Genomic DNA, 11746 nt, shown 5'->3' with positions numbered 1-11746 from the left:
GACCCCCCTCTGGCGTTCTGGTTTCCTAATGCCCGGGATGCGTCACGGCCCCCCTGTAACGCGGGGAAGGGTTGAGCATGGAGTTGCACACGGATTGCAGCTGGGCCCGAGTCCACACAAGGAACAGGCTGCTTTCGAGGACGGCAGCAGGTCGGCCTGAAAGGCAAACTGTTTACCATGAGGCCATTAAAGAAAGCTCACGATCCTGTGTCCATGTGTGCCCGGGGCTGGGCCTGGCTTCACGTCGGGGCCCTTCTCCGTGAGGCTCGCAACGCAGTGGTCATAGGGGGATGCATGTTTGGGGTGGTGCCTGGGGGCCTCAGGGCTGCTGGAGGCTGACCCCTGGGACCAGGCATCGCAGGAGAGCCGTGACCCGGCCGCACTCGGAGGGCCAAGCCGCTCACAGGGGCCACCCAAGTTCTGTGGTACCCCCTCGGTGGAGGAACATAGCATCTTGTCCTGAGGCCTCTTGTCCAAGCCTGCCTGGCGGCTCCTCCATGCCAGTCTTCACTGCCCTCCAGGTCGGCCTCTCTGGGAACCCAGGCCTTGAAGCACACAGCCCACTGTTGAGCTCTCCACACAACTCCCCCTCCTGCCCCTATTCACCTGCACCATAATCTGTCCAGGCTCAAACTGCATTCCTGTCCCTCTGGCTAGGCTCCCGCATCAGCAGGGCCTACACCAGCACAGGGGGACTCAACAGGAAACCATTGGGAGCTGTGGCAGCCCTGGCCTGGGGTGTCACTGACCCTCAGGCCTTCGCCCTAGACCAGACCGCCCTCCTATAGAAAGGGCACCACCTTCCCAGAGCCCCTCCTCCTCGGGAGTCCTGCTGACTGACTGGACCCACCATCTGAATGCAGGAGGCAGACATGTGGCCCTCCCAGAAGCAAGTGTGGAGGCCCCTCCTCGGAGTGCCCAGGGGCCTGGCCCAAGGCCTGGCTCCATTGCTGCCCACGTCCTGGGTTTGCCTCCTGGGTCTCTTGGCTCCAGCCCAGCCCAGACTCTGGCCCTCAGAGGGCTCCAGGGGACCAGGCCCTGACCTGGGGAGATGGGTCCTGCCTCCAGAGAGGCGTTCTTGCAAGCACAATCCACCCCCGAGATGGATGAAGGAGGGCCCAGGGGACTCGCTGCAGAAAGCCATGACGGTCCGTGAGCCTGCACAGCGAGAGCTCAGCATCTTCCCGTGGGTCCCGGGGAGCCCCTGCTGGGTGTGCCTGAAACAGAGGGGGCCTGTGGTGGGGGTCCTGTCAGAGCCGGGGCCATGGGGGAAAGGAGGGAGCAGAACGGCTCCTTTCTCCCCTGCATCCTCAGGGAGCCCAGGACCCTCTGAAAATGGCCCAGCATGAAAGGCAGGACCTGTCTGCCCCAGGGGAGCCACCTGACAGCCTCCCCTGCTCTACCAGCGATGCGCCCCGCCTGGCTCCCCTGCTCCTGCTGGCAACGTGTCCACTTGGGCTCACCTGCTGGACTGCGGCTCTGCTCCCCGCCTGGGCCATAACTGCTCTTGCTGCTTAGGATTCCGTTTGGGTCGGAGCTGCTCACACCTGCCTGTGATCCCCGCCTCGGCCTCCGGTGCTCCTGCTGCCTGTGGTCCCCACCTGGGCCTCATCGGCTACTGACAACTATGATCCCCGATGGACCCTCACCCGCTACGCATGCCTAGGACCCTCCCCCGGGTCTCCCTTGTGTCCGATGACTCTGGTCCTTGTCTGGGCTGAATGGGCCCATCCTTGGCTCTGGTCCACACCTGGGCCTCCCCTGTGCCTGCAGGCTATGGTCCCCGCCTCTGCAGTGGGTGCTCCTCGTGTCAATGGTCCCTCTCTGGACCTCACCTGAATGTAATTGTCTATGATGTTGGCCCGTTCCAAGGCCAGCAGGGTCTCCAGGTCCTCTTCCATGGTGCTGCAAACCAAACACATCCAAATTGGACCCTGCGTGAAAAATTTCAGAGAACAAAGGGGTCTTCTCCCTGCGGGCAGATCCCCAGTCTGTCTGAGCCCAGAGTGGAGAAAACCCTCTTGCTCTGGGTCGGGGGTGGGGGGAAGTCCTGGGCCGGTGGATCCCACACAGGCCCTCCCACTCTGTAGCACTCCTGCCTCAAGACTCCCTTCCCAGCCACTATCCCAGGACACGCTGTCACACTGAGATGACAGTCTCTTCACCTCGTTACCAGGAGCACAGGGGGGCCCAGGAGGCTCTGGGGAACTGCTGACCTGATGCTTGGTGTGGCGTCCCCCAGCCCTGGGCCGGTAGCACGAGGCTAGCAGGGCCGGCCAGGGAGTGTTCCTGCATGTTTGGAGGGGGGGTGCGGATCAAAGGTGTCTCTGAGATCCCACAAGCACAGGGTACAAAAGGGAAAAAGCAATGAACTGGACATCATGCACAGGAACCACTTTGCCAGCAAGAGTGTGAACAAACTCCTCACCCCGAATGTAGGTATTGTGAATTGCCCAAGGAGGTGTGTAGGGGAGAGCAGGAGGGGCTTCGTGTTCCCTGTTCCTGTGGAGCATGCTGGCTCCTGGCCCAGGAGGCTAGGACTGGGGCAGCAGGTGGCAGCCCTCAGCCCACGGAGCTGTGGAAGGGCTGCACGCGCCGGCTCATGGTCAGTGCTCGGGTTCGGGGGTTCTCGGCCACAGCCTGGAGGCCATCGCCGCCCACCCGGAGCCTGCAGGCCCTGCAGGGGCCTGAAGACAGCAGGGAGCAGCTCACACTCACCTGTGACCTGCCGCTGTGAGAGCTGCACCTCCTGTCTACACGGGGGTCCTGCGGGGAGCGGGGCAGAGCAACTGTGGCAGAGCCAGGGACAGAGACGGGGAGCACCTCCGACTGCCTGGGGACAAGAGCAGAGTGCGCGCCAGGCAGTGGTGGAACCCGGGGGCGCCACAGTTCTGCCCACAGTGGGTCCCTCATCATCAGTGCAGGTCAGCGGGGTCCTGTCAGCACTTAGCCCTTCACCCTGAAGGTCAAGCTCCTGGGAGGGTCCTGGCACCACGCACGGTGGGAAGGGGAGGCTTGGCATCTTCCCACCATCCTTAGCTCCCATGCTCAGGCCCTGCAGGCATCCCCGCTTCTAGGTAGACTGTGTGTCACAAATGTCCTCCTACCCCCCTCCTACCCCCCCAGGGTTTACAGCACGCGTTTTGCACTTAAGAACATTCGAGTGGCTCCCGGTCGGCTGAGTCAGTTGAGTTCCAGCTCTTGGTTTGGCTCAGTTCATGATCTTACGGGTTGAAAGCTTAACCGTGTGTTGGGCCCCGGACTCAGGTGGGAGTCTACTTGAGATTCTCTCTCCCTTTGCCCCTCCCTCTGTGCTAGTTCTTTCTCTCTCTCTCAAAGAAATTTTTTCAAAGATTAACATTGAAGAACATTTGAGAAATGTTTATCCCTTCTGAAGAGGTGTCTTCATATTAGGAATGGCTGTATATTTGCCTTTCATGGATCCACTGTGATTTCTTTTAGAAGCCCCTGTTCTTTAATATTTATCGAAGTACAGTCAACACAGAATGTTACATTAGTCTCAGGAGTACAACTTAGTGATTGGACAATCCTGTCCATCACTCGGCGCTCTCCAGGAGAAGTGTACTCACCATCTGTCCCTGCACGAAGTTATTGCAATACTATTGCCTCTCTTCCCTGTGCTTACTTTTTGAATTTCTGTGACTGATTTGTTTTAGAACTAGAAGTTTAGAGCTCTTAATTTGCTTCATCTCTATTGCCCATCCCCCACCCACTTCCCCTCTGGCAAATCAACCAACGAAGTACATGACATTCACAAGAGAAATGATAAAAACCATATGATCATCTCAGTAGTTGGAGAAAGAGCATCTGACAAAACACACCATAAAAAGCAAAGAGGGTTTAGAGGAAACATACATCAAAAGAGTAAAGGCCATGTATGAAAGCCCACAGCTGACCTCATGCTCAATGGTGAAAACCTGAAATCATCTCCCCCAAGACCAGGAACAAGACCAGGAAGTCCCCTCTCAGCACTGCAATCCTAGCCACAGCAATCACGCAAGAAAAAGAGAGGCATCCAGATTGGTAAGGGGAAGTCAAACCGTCCCTTTTTGCTGAAGATGTGGTACTATAAATAAGAAACCCTTGAGACTCCACCAAAAACTGTTAGAACTAATGAGTGAATTCCATAAAGTTGTGGGATACAAAATCAGCGTACAAAAATTAGTTGCCTTTCGATGCACCAACAATGAACTCTCCAAAAAAAATTAAGAGAAGAACTAAATTTTCAGTAGTATCAAAAAGAAGAAAAGACTTCACCAAAGAAATGAAAACCTTGTACACTGAAAACTACAAGACTTTGAGAAGACATCCTGTGCTCAGGTGTTGGGAACCTTCGTATTGTTACAATGTCTATAGGACCTGAAGCAACCCTCTTCTTCAATGCAATTCCTATCAGAATCACGATGGCAACTGTTAGAAATAGAAAAAGAACCCTAACCTTCATATGCCCCCACAAATGACTCTGGACAGCAAAAATAGCATTGAGGAAGAAGAACAGAGCTGGAAGGAGCATGTTTCTGATTTCAAACGATGTCCCAAACCTACAGAATTAAAAGAGTATTGTTCTGGGTCACCTGGGTGGCTCAGTGAGTTAAGCGTCCAACTCTTGATCTCAGCTCAGGTCTTGATCTCAGGAGCATGAGTTCAAGCCCTGTATTAGGTTCCACACTGGGCTTACAGCCTACTTAAACAAACAAACAAACAAACAAACAAACAAACAAAAACACAACAGTGTGTTTCTGGCATAAGCCACCGGAGCAGAATAGAGAGCCCAGAAGGAAACCCACTCTGATACGGTCAACTGATCATTGACATGGGTACCAAGAACACACAGTGGGGACAAGACGGACCTTCCACGAATGCTTTTGGGAAACTTGGACATTCACATAACCACACACAGAAGAAGGAAACTGGACCTTTATCTCACACCTGCAACACCATAAAGCAACTCATAATGATCGCGAGGCTTCAATGTAAGTCCTGAAACTGTAAAACCCTGAGAAGAAAACACAGGGGGAAGCTTCACCTTGCTTTCCTGTGCTCGAAGATTTTCTACTTTTCTGCCTTCTTTCAGATTGAGTAAGTGTTAGTTCATATTTTCCCACCATCGTGCTTTCACTGTTCTGTTCGCCTTACTATGGTGGCTGCTCTGAAACTGTTACCTTGTGTCCTTGCTGTGGGGACCTTGAGGTTGGACATGAAGGGTGAAAAACGCCTTCTCACAGGTAGCTTTTCCTGTGTGGGACAGTCTCCCAGGGCAGCATCCAAGATGTCTGACTTCTGGGTCAAACCTGCCATTTCATGGTTCTTGACTAGTTTTGGAATGTCCATCGTTTGCAAAGAAAAATAGTATGATGAACCCCCAAATGCCATCACCCGGGTCCAGCTCAGTGTCCTGTGCTCACCATGCATTTCCCCAGCAGCAAGTGTGTCACAGCAAACCTGAGACCTCGGGTCTATCCTATCTGTAGTTGTCTTCGTATTTATTTTAGCACATGGGGATCCCCTTTGTATGCATGCCCACCACACCATCACTGCATTACAAGAATTTAGTGCTGCCAGTGTTCATGCCTCCCTGGCTGCCATACAGTTCCCTGGTCGGTCTGTTCTCATCAGTGGATACCCTTCCACCTTACCTGGGCGGCTTCCCTGCTGCACTCCCAGTGCCCGGATCATTGTTGAAGGAGCCATGCTTAGCGTCAGCCTGACCATCTATGCTGTGGCTGTGCTATTGGGTGTTCAGCTATTCTCTAGTCAGAGGCGTTCCCATAGCCCCATGTATCTGGTGCTCCAGGCAAAGCTGTAGCAGCCTCACTGTCCCTGCACCCTCATGTGCTGAAGCTTCTTTCTGGGAGATCGCAGGGACTCCCAGGAGAGGAGGTTTATGTCAGAGACTGGACATCAGGTCCATTCTGCCAGAAGCTTCCAAACACAGTGTCCCCACACATTCCTACTAACATTAGGGTACACCTATGTCTGTACATAGATGTGTCTCTTGTTCCGAATTTTGCTTTTGGTGTCATATCTATCAACTCTTTGCCTCAGTAAGATATTCTCCATTTTTTCCAAAGTTTGTTGTTTGTTTGTCTATTTAAGTAATCTCTACACACAAGGTGAGGCTCAAACTTACAACCCAGAGATCATCATCACAACTTTCACTGATTGAGCCAGGCAGACACCTCAGTGTTGATTTAAAAGTGTTTTATTTTTATATTTAGACTTATGATCCACTTTGTGTTAATCTTTGCAATTGAGACCAAGATCTTTTTTTTTTTTTTGCATAAAATGTCCAGTTGTTTCAACACTATTTGTTGAAAAATCTATCCTTTGTCTAGTGAATGGCCGTCCTACCTTTGTAAAGAAGTCAATCACCCTTATTGGTCTGGTTCTATTCGGGGCTCTGTATTCAGTTCCATTGATCTATCACCACCACCACACTGGCTCCAATGCTACAACTTCAAAGTCAGTTTTGAAATAAAGTATTCTGATGCTCACACCTTCATTCTTCTTTTTCTACATTCTTTAAGCTGTTCTAGCCTTTCCATCTTTGTGTATAAGTTTGAGAATCAGCTTATCTACATCTACAAAAAGTCTTGCTGGGATTTTGATTGTAACTGCAGTTAATCCATACATCATTTAAAAAGAACTGATGTGTTTACTGTATCAAAACTCTCAATCCCTGAACATGGTATGTCTCCCCATTCATTTAGGTCTTTTAATGTGTCTTCCTTCAAAATTTGTAGTTTCCACACACAGATCCAGTGCATGTTTTCTGTAGATGCATACCTGTGTATTTGACCATTTTTGGAGCTAATGTAGATAATATTTTTTTACAATTTCTGCTTTCTAAATGTGGTTTTTCTGTTGCAATCTTGCATATCAAGACATCACCAAATTACATATTCATTCTACAAGGTTTTCTTATAGATTCATTGGGATTTTCTAATCATGTCATCTGTGAAAACAGACAGTTTTCTACCTTTCCCATGTGGGTACATTTTAAAATTTCATTGGAGTGGCTTGACTTCCAGTATGATGTTGAATGAAACTCATGAGCAGATTTCTCTCTTATTCCTGGTTTCAGGGAGAACATCCAGTGCTTCACTAACACACCTGATGTAAGCTGCTGGGTGTTTTTGCAGATCCCCTTACTAGTTGAGGAAGTTGTTCTCTACTCCGATTTTGTTGGAAGTTTTCATCATGAATGGATGTTGGGTTTTGTCAAAGGCTCTTTCTATATCAGCTGATACGTTGTGTGATCTTTTTTCTTTTGGTCACTAACATGGCAAGTTATAATGATACATGGCAACTGATGAAACAACCTTGCATTTTTAGCATAAAATGTTGTTGTGCATTATTCTTTTTATATATTGTAGCATTCTTGTGGTGTTAATTTTAGCCATTCTGACTGGTGCGAGTTCCTGTCTTATCATGGTTTTGATTTGTATTTCCCTGATGATGAGTGATGTTGAGCATCTTTTCATGTGTCTGTTGGCCATCTGGACGTCTTCTTTAGAGAAATGTCTGTTCAGGTCTTCTGCCCATTTCTTAACTGGGTTATTTGTTTGTTGGGTGTTGAGTTTGATAAGTTCTTTGTAGATTTTGGATACTAACCCTTTATCAGATTCTGACATTTGCAAATATCTTCTCCCATTCTGAAGATATTTACTTTAGTTTTAGTTTATTGTTTTGTTGTTTCCTTCACTGTGCAGAAGCTTTTTATCTTGATTAAGTCCCAATAGTTCATTTTCACCTTGTTGATTTCGAAATAAAAATGAGTGTGATTTTATATGATGCCTAAAATGAAAATTTTCTGATACTGACAGCTCTAGCAATGAGCACCACCCTGCAGGAGCCAAGTTCCAAAGACAGGGCTGTCCCCAGGTCTGAGACCAGAAATGGTAACAGGAGCCTGGGGCATCCTGTTTGGCCAAAAATTTTCAAAATTAATGTGTCAAGTCAAAAAGACACAGGGGCCAACCTAAAGGGTATCCCATTGGTCTACAAGGGCACAATGTAAGCATCAAAAAGGTGACTGTTATACACTGAAACATATCAATATATATATATATATATTTCAAGAGTTGATAACTTTCCTAAGACAAAAAAACCTGACCAGACCACTAACTTTTTATTCTAAAAATGGATACAAGGAAATTAACATTTTGTTTCTTGTATTTTTTTTCTGTATAAATCGTACTTTAGGGTACACAAATAGTTGAGAGAAATCTCTTCTTTGTAGATGAATACAAGCTAATAAAGGTAAAAGTGATGACAGAAATAGAAAATCTTTTTTTTTTTTCCCCCAAACGCTTACTGGAATAATGGATCTAGGCAGCCATCACCAAGAGATGCTAAAATCATGAGGCACAAGGCTAATGGCAAACTATACATGCAGTGGGCGGATCAGGCTGGTAATGCAGGAACCTCCCGACCCATTTTAGTAAATATCGGTAAGCGGGGACCACAGGGCATTACCGTATAATACCACCTCTGAAGCAGACATTCCTGATGAAAAATCTTAAGCAGAATCTAACCAAACCTCTGGACCTAACTTTAAATTTAACAGAAAATACAGCAATTGAAGGAATAAGTTAGCTAACACCAAATTGATAGTCTGAGGTATTTCACAGGGCAAGTGATCTAATTTCTCTAGTGATTAATGACATGATAACTAGGTGAGGGAGGGGGCACAGGGTGAGACTCAGGCTTAGTGATGGAACAGCTACAAGTAGTGTGTGACCTTCGTTCGGAGCTGATTCAAACAAGCCAACAGTAAAAAACGATTCTGGAGACAGTAGAGGGAATTTAGAATATAGACCAGGTATTTCGTGATCGTAGAGAATAATTATTAGTTTTGTTAGTTGTCATAATAGAATAGATAGATAGGGAAAAAAACTGTTCGTTGGTGGTGAATGCGTACTGAAGTATTTAGGGTAAAAGTCCATGATAGCTTGGATTTCTCTACAAACTTTCCAGTTAAAAAAAAAAGGAAAATAAAGGGAAAGGGAATGAACAGATGAAACATAATTGGAAAATGGTGCTGATTTTTCGTGCTGAATAAAAGGACTCGCATGGATTCATTACACCGTTCTTTCTCTAAACTTTTTTTGTGAGTTGAAATTTTCCATAATAAAAGTAAAAAACAGTAGAATAATTAAGAGAGATTTTTTTTCTTGCAATCATCAGAACCCAAAATATCACAGAGTGTGCACTGGGTGCCAGGGACTCTGGGACCGGGTGGGGAGACAGACACCTGTCTTCTGAGACGGGATTGCTCATGTATTAAAGTAAAATGTCTTATGATGAGTCCAACAGCCAAAGACCACCAATGTGAAGTTAGGCCTACTGACTGTTGAGGCAAGGGAGACAGCACATCGGGGGAACCAAACGGAGGGATGGCTGGGGCGATCCGAGGACTTGGGAAGGGGTGGATTGGGGCAAAATTGAGTGAAGCTGGGTTGGAGATACCCTCTGCAGAGCAGGTTTGCGTGTAAAAGGACTTAACATTGGGCCAGGCAGGAGAAGCCGACTCAGAGTCCCCAAAGGTAAGATAAATGTGGGATGTTGTGTCCAACCTCCCCCCTCCCCAAAGCGTCTGGGCATGTTCCAGTTTGGGGAAATCTCAGCTTTTGGGGACTAACTCACAGAGCTCACCACCACCGAGCCCAGGTGCCCTCAGTGTCCTTATGAAGTCTTCCAGTGGGCACGGCGTTTTTACAGGGAACCGAGGGCTTCTGCCTTCCCAGAATCCTATCAACCATGCTAAGTTCTGCTCCTTCCTATTTCTCCTTCCACCTAACAGTTGTTTACCAAGTCTCCATACACACCGGGCTGAACAAGAGCGGGCAGAGAGGGTCCTGGTCTCCAGCGGCATCTTCGCCCCCGTGTCCTGTTTACCCTCCATGTCTGGTAGGCCTTGATCAGGCAAAGCGCGTTCCTTCCTTAGAGGAGCGTAAGGAAAGCTGCCTGTTTTGTCCTGGCGGAATGGTCACCCCGTGCTCCCAGGGCTCCTGCCTCCTGCCCCACCTACACGTGTCTACAGAGGATCCACTGTTCTCCAGAAATCTCTTCTGAACTTCGGCAACGAGGGAGCGTCCGAGCTTTGCTGCCTCCTAGAGGTAGGCCTGAAGAATATCACCGTGGTGCTTCTGGGGTTTTGCTGGAGAGTAGAACAATTTTTCCCTTTTTAAAAAATTTTCTTCGCTTTTACTTTTGAAAAGTTACAGCAGGATACTGAAAGGTATCATGGATGTATGGTAGCAAGAGCTATGGGACTGGATATGTCACTCCAACAATACCATCACTTTTGCTTGTATGGGCAAACATTTCAACTCAGGGGCCTGAGGATTGAGTTGATGAGGACTTGCCTTTATCATTTTAGTTTGTCAAATTCACTTCCAATTGGTGAAACCAGAAAGCTTATATCTATTTACTAGCCTAGATGATCTTTAGGACATACTTGCACGTTTTCAGGATTAAAATTTCCTTTAAAACAAAGGTCAGTCCGTCTGGCCTCCTTTGGTGAGACTGCCCTATCTGCTTTGTGCGAGGGGCTCTGTGGTCAGGCCAAGCCTGAAACGCTCTGCACTGCACAGACTCACCTCCCTTTCTGCTAAACTTGGCTCCCGAGGCTTCCAAGAAGCCTTCCCTCCCTCCCCGGGGGGGCCTGGAGTGTTCTGCTTTCCGAGTCTTGCACCCCCTTCAGGGGGCCAGCCGGCTCGTCGCTGTCATCATCTGAGCACTGATTCGCCTCACTGGACTCCTTGCCCCTCCAGGCTGGACCCTTTTCCACTGCCCCTGCAGCTGCAGCATTCAGGGGGGCCCAGCGTTGCCTGAGCGCTTTAAAAACGTCTGCGAACGGAGGAGGGGTGGGAGAGAGCCCCAGAGACAGCAGCACACCAGAGGATGGGACCACAAGGGCAGGGGGGCGGGCATATCCGATTTGCATTAGAGCAAGAGGAAGAAAAGGTCCTGCTAGGGGAGGATTTACAGCAACAGGAAAGGTGGAGGAAGAACATTTGGGGCCATACCTTCTCCTCACAGCATTCAGAGCTGACCGTCGCCACGTGTGTGTGGCTGTTTGTTGGGTCTTTTTCCCGTCTTTTCTCACAAGTCTCAGGCTAGTCCATGCTAGGGACGAGGGAGTCATGGGGAGAGGTGGGCGGTGCAGTGAGGTTGGCCTGGAGGCCCCGGAGGGGGGGGCGAGGTCACGTGGGCACAGGACACCGGCTTCCAGTCTCCTCTCCCTGGTCCCACCTCCCCCTGCCTGTTGTGCTTCCTTCTCTACAGCTGGAGGCGTGCCCTTCACTAGCTGACCCTGTGGCCTTACTCTGCTCTGGGTACTTTTCCAAGTGTTTTACGTATTTTAACTAATTCTCATTTCAACCTGTTATGGGTTGAATTGTGCCCCCCCCCACCCGCCAAAGCTAATCCCCAATACCTGTGAATATGGCCTTATTTGAATAGGGTCTTCGCAGAGCAGATTCTGTCAAGTTAAGATGAGGTCATTAAGGTGGGCCCCGATCCCATATGGCTTGAGTCCTTGTAAAAAGCGGGGAATTTGGGCCAGAAATACATACACAGGGAGACCACGATGTGAACTGACACACACACACGGGGACGACAGCCATGTGAATGTGGACAGAGACTGGAGTGAGGCAGCCACACAAGGAACGCCTGGGGCCACTAGACACTGGAAGAAGCAAGAACGCACCCTCCCCTG

This window comes from Ursus maritimus, unplaced genomic scaffold (assembly GCF_017311325.1).
Source record: "Ursus maritimus isolate PB19 unplaced genomic scaffold, ASM1731132v1 scaffold_15, whole genome shotgun sequence".
NCBI lineage: Eukaryota > Metazoa > Chordata > Mammalia > Carnivora > Ursidae > Ursus > Ursus maritimus.
Note: the sequence above shows the minus strand (reverse complement) of the source record.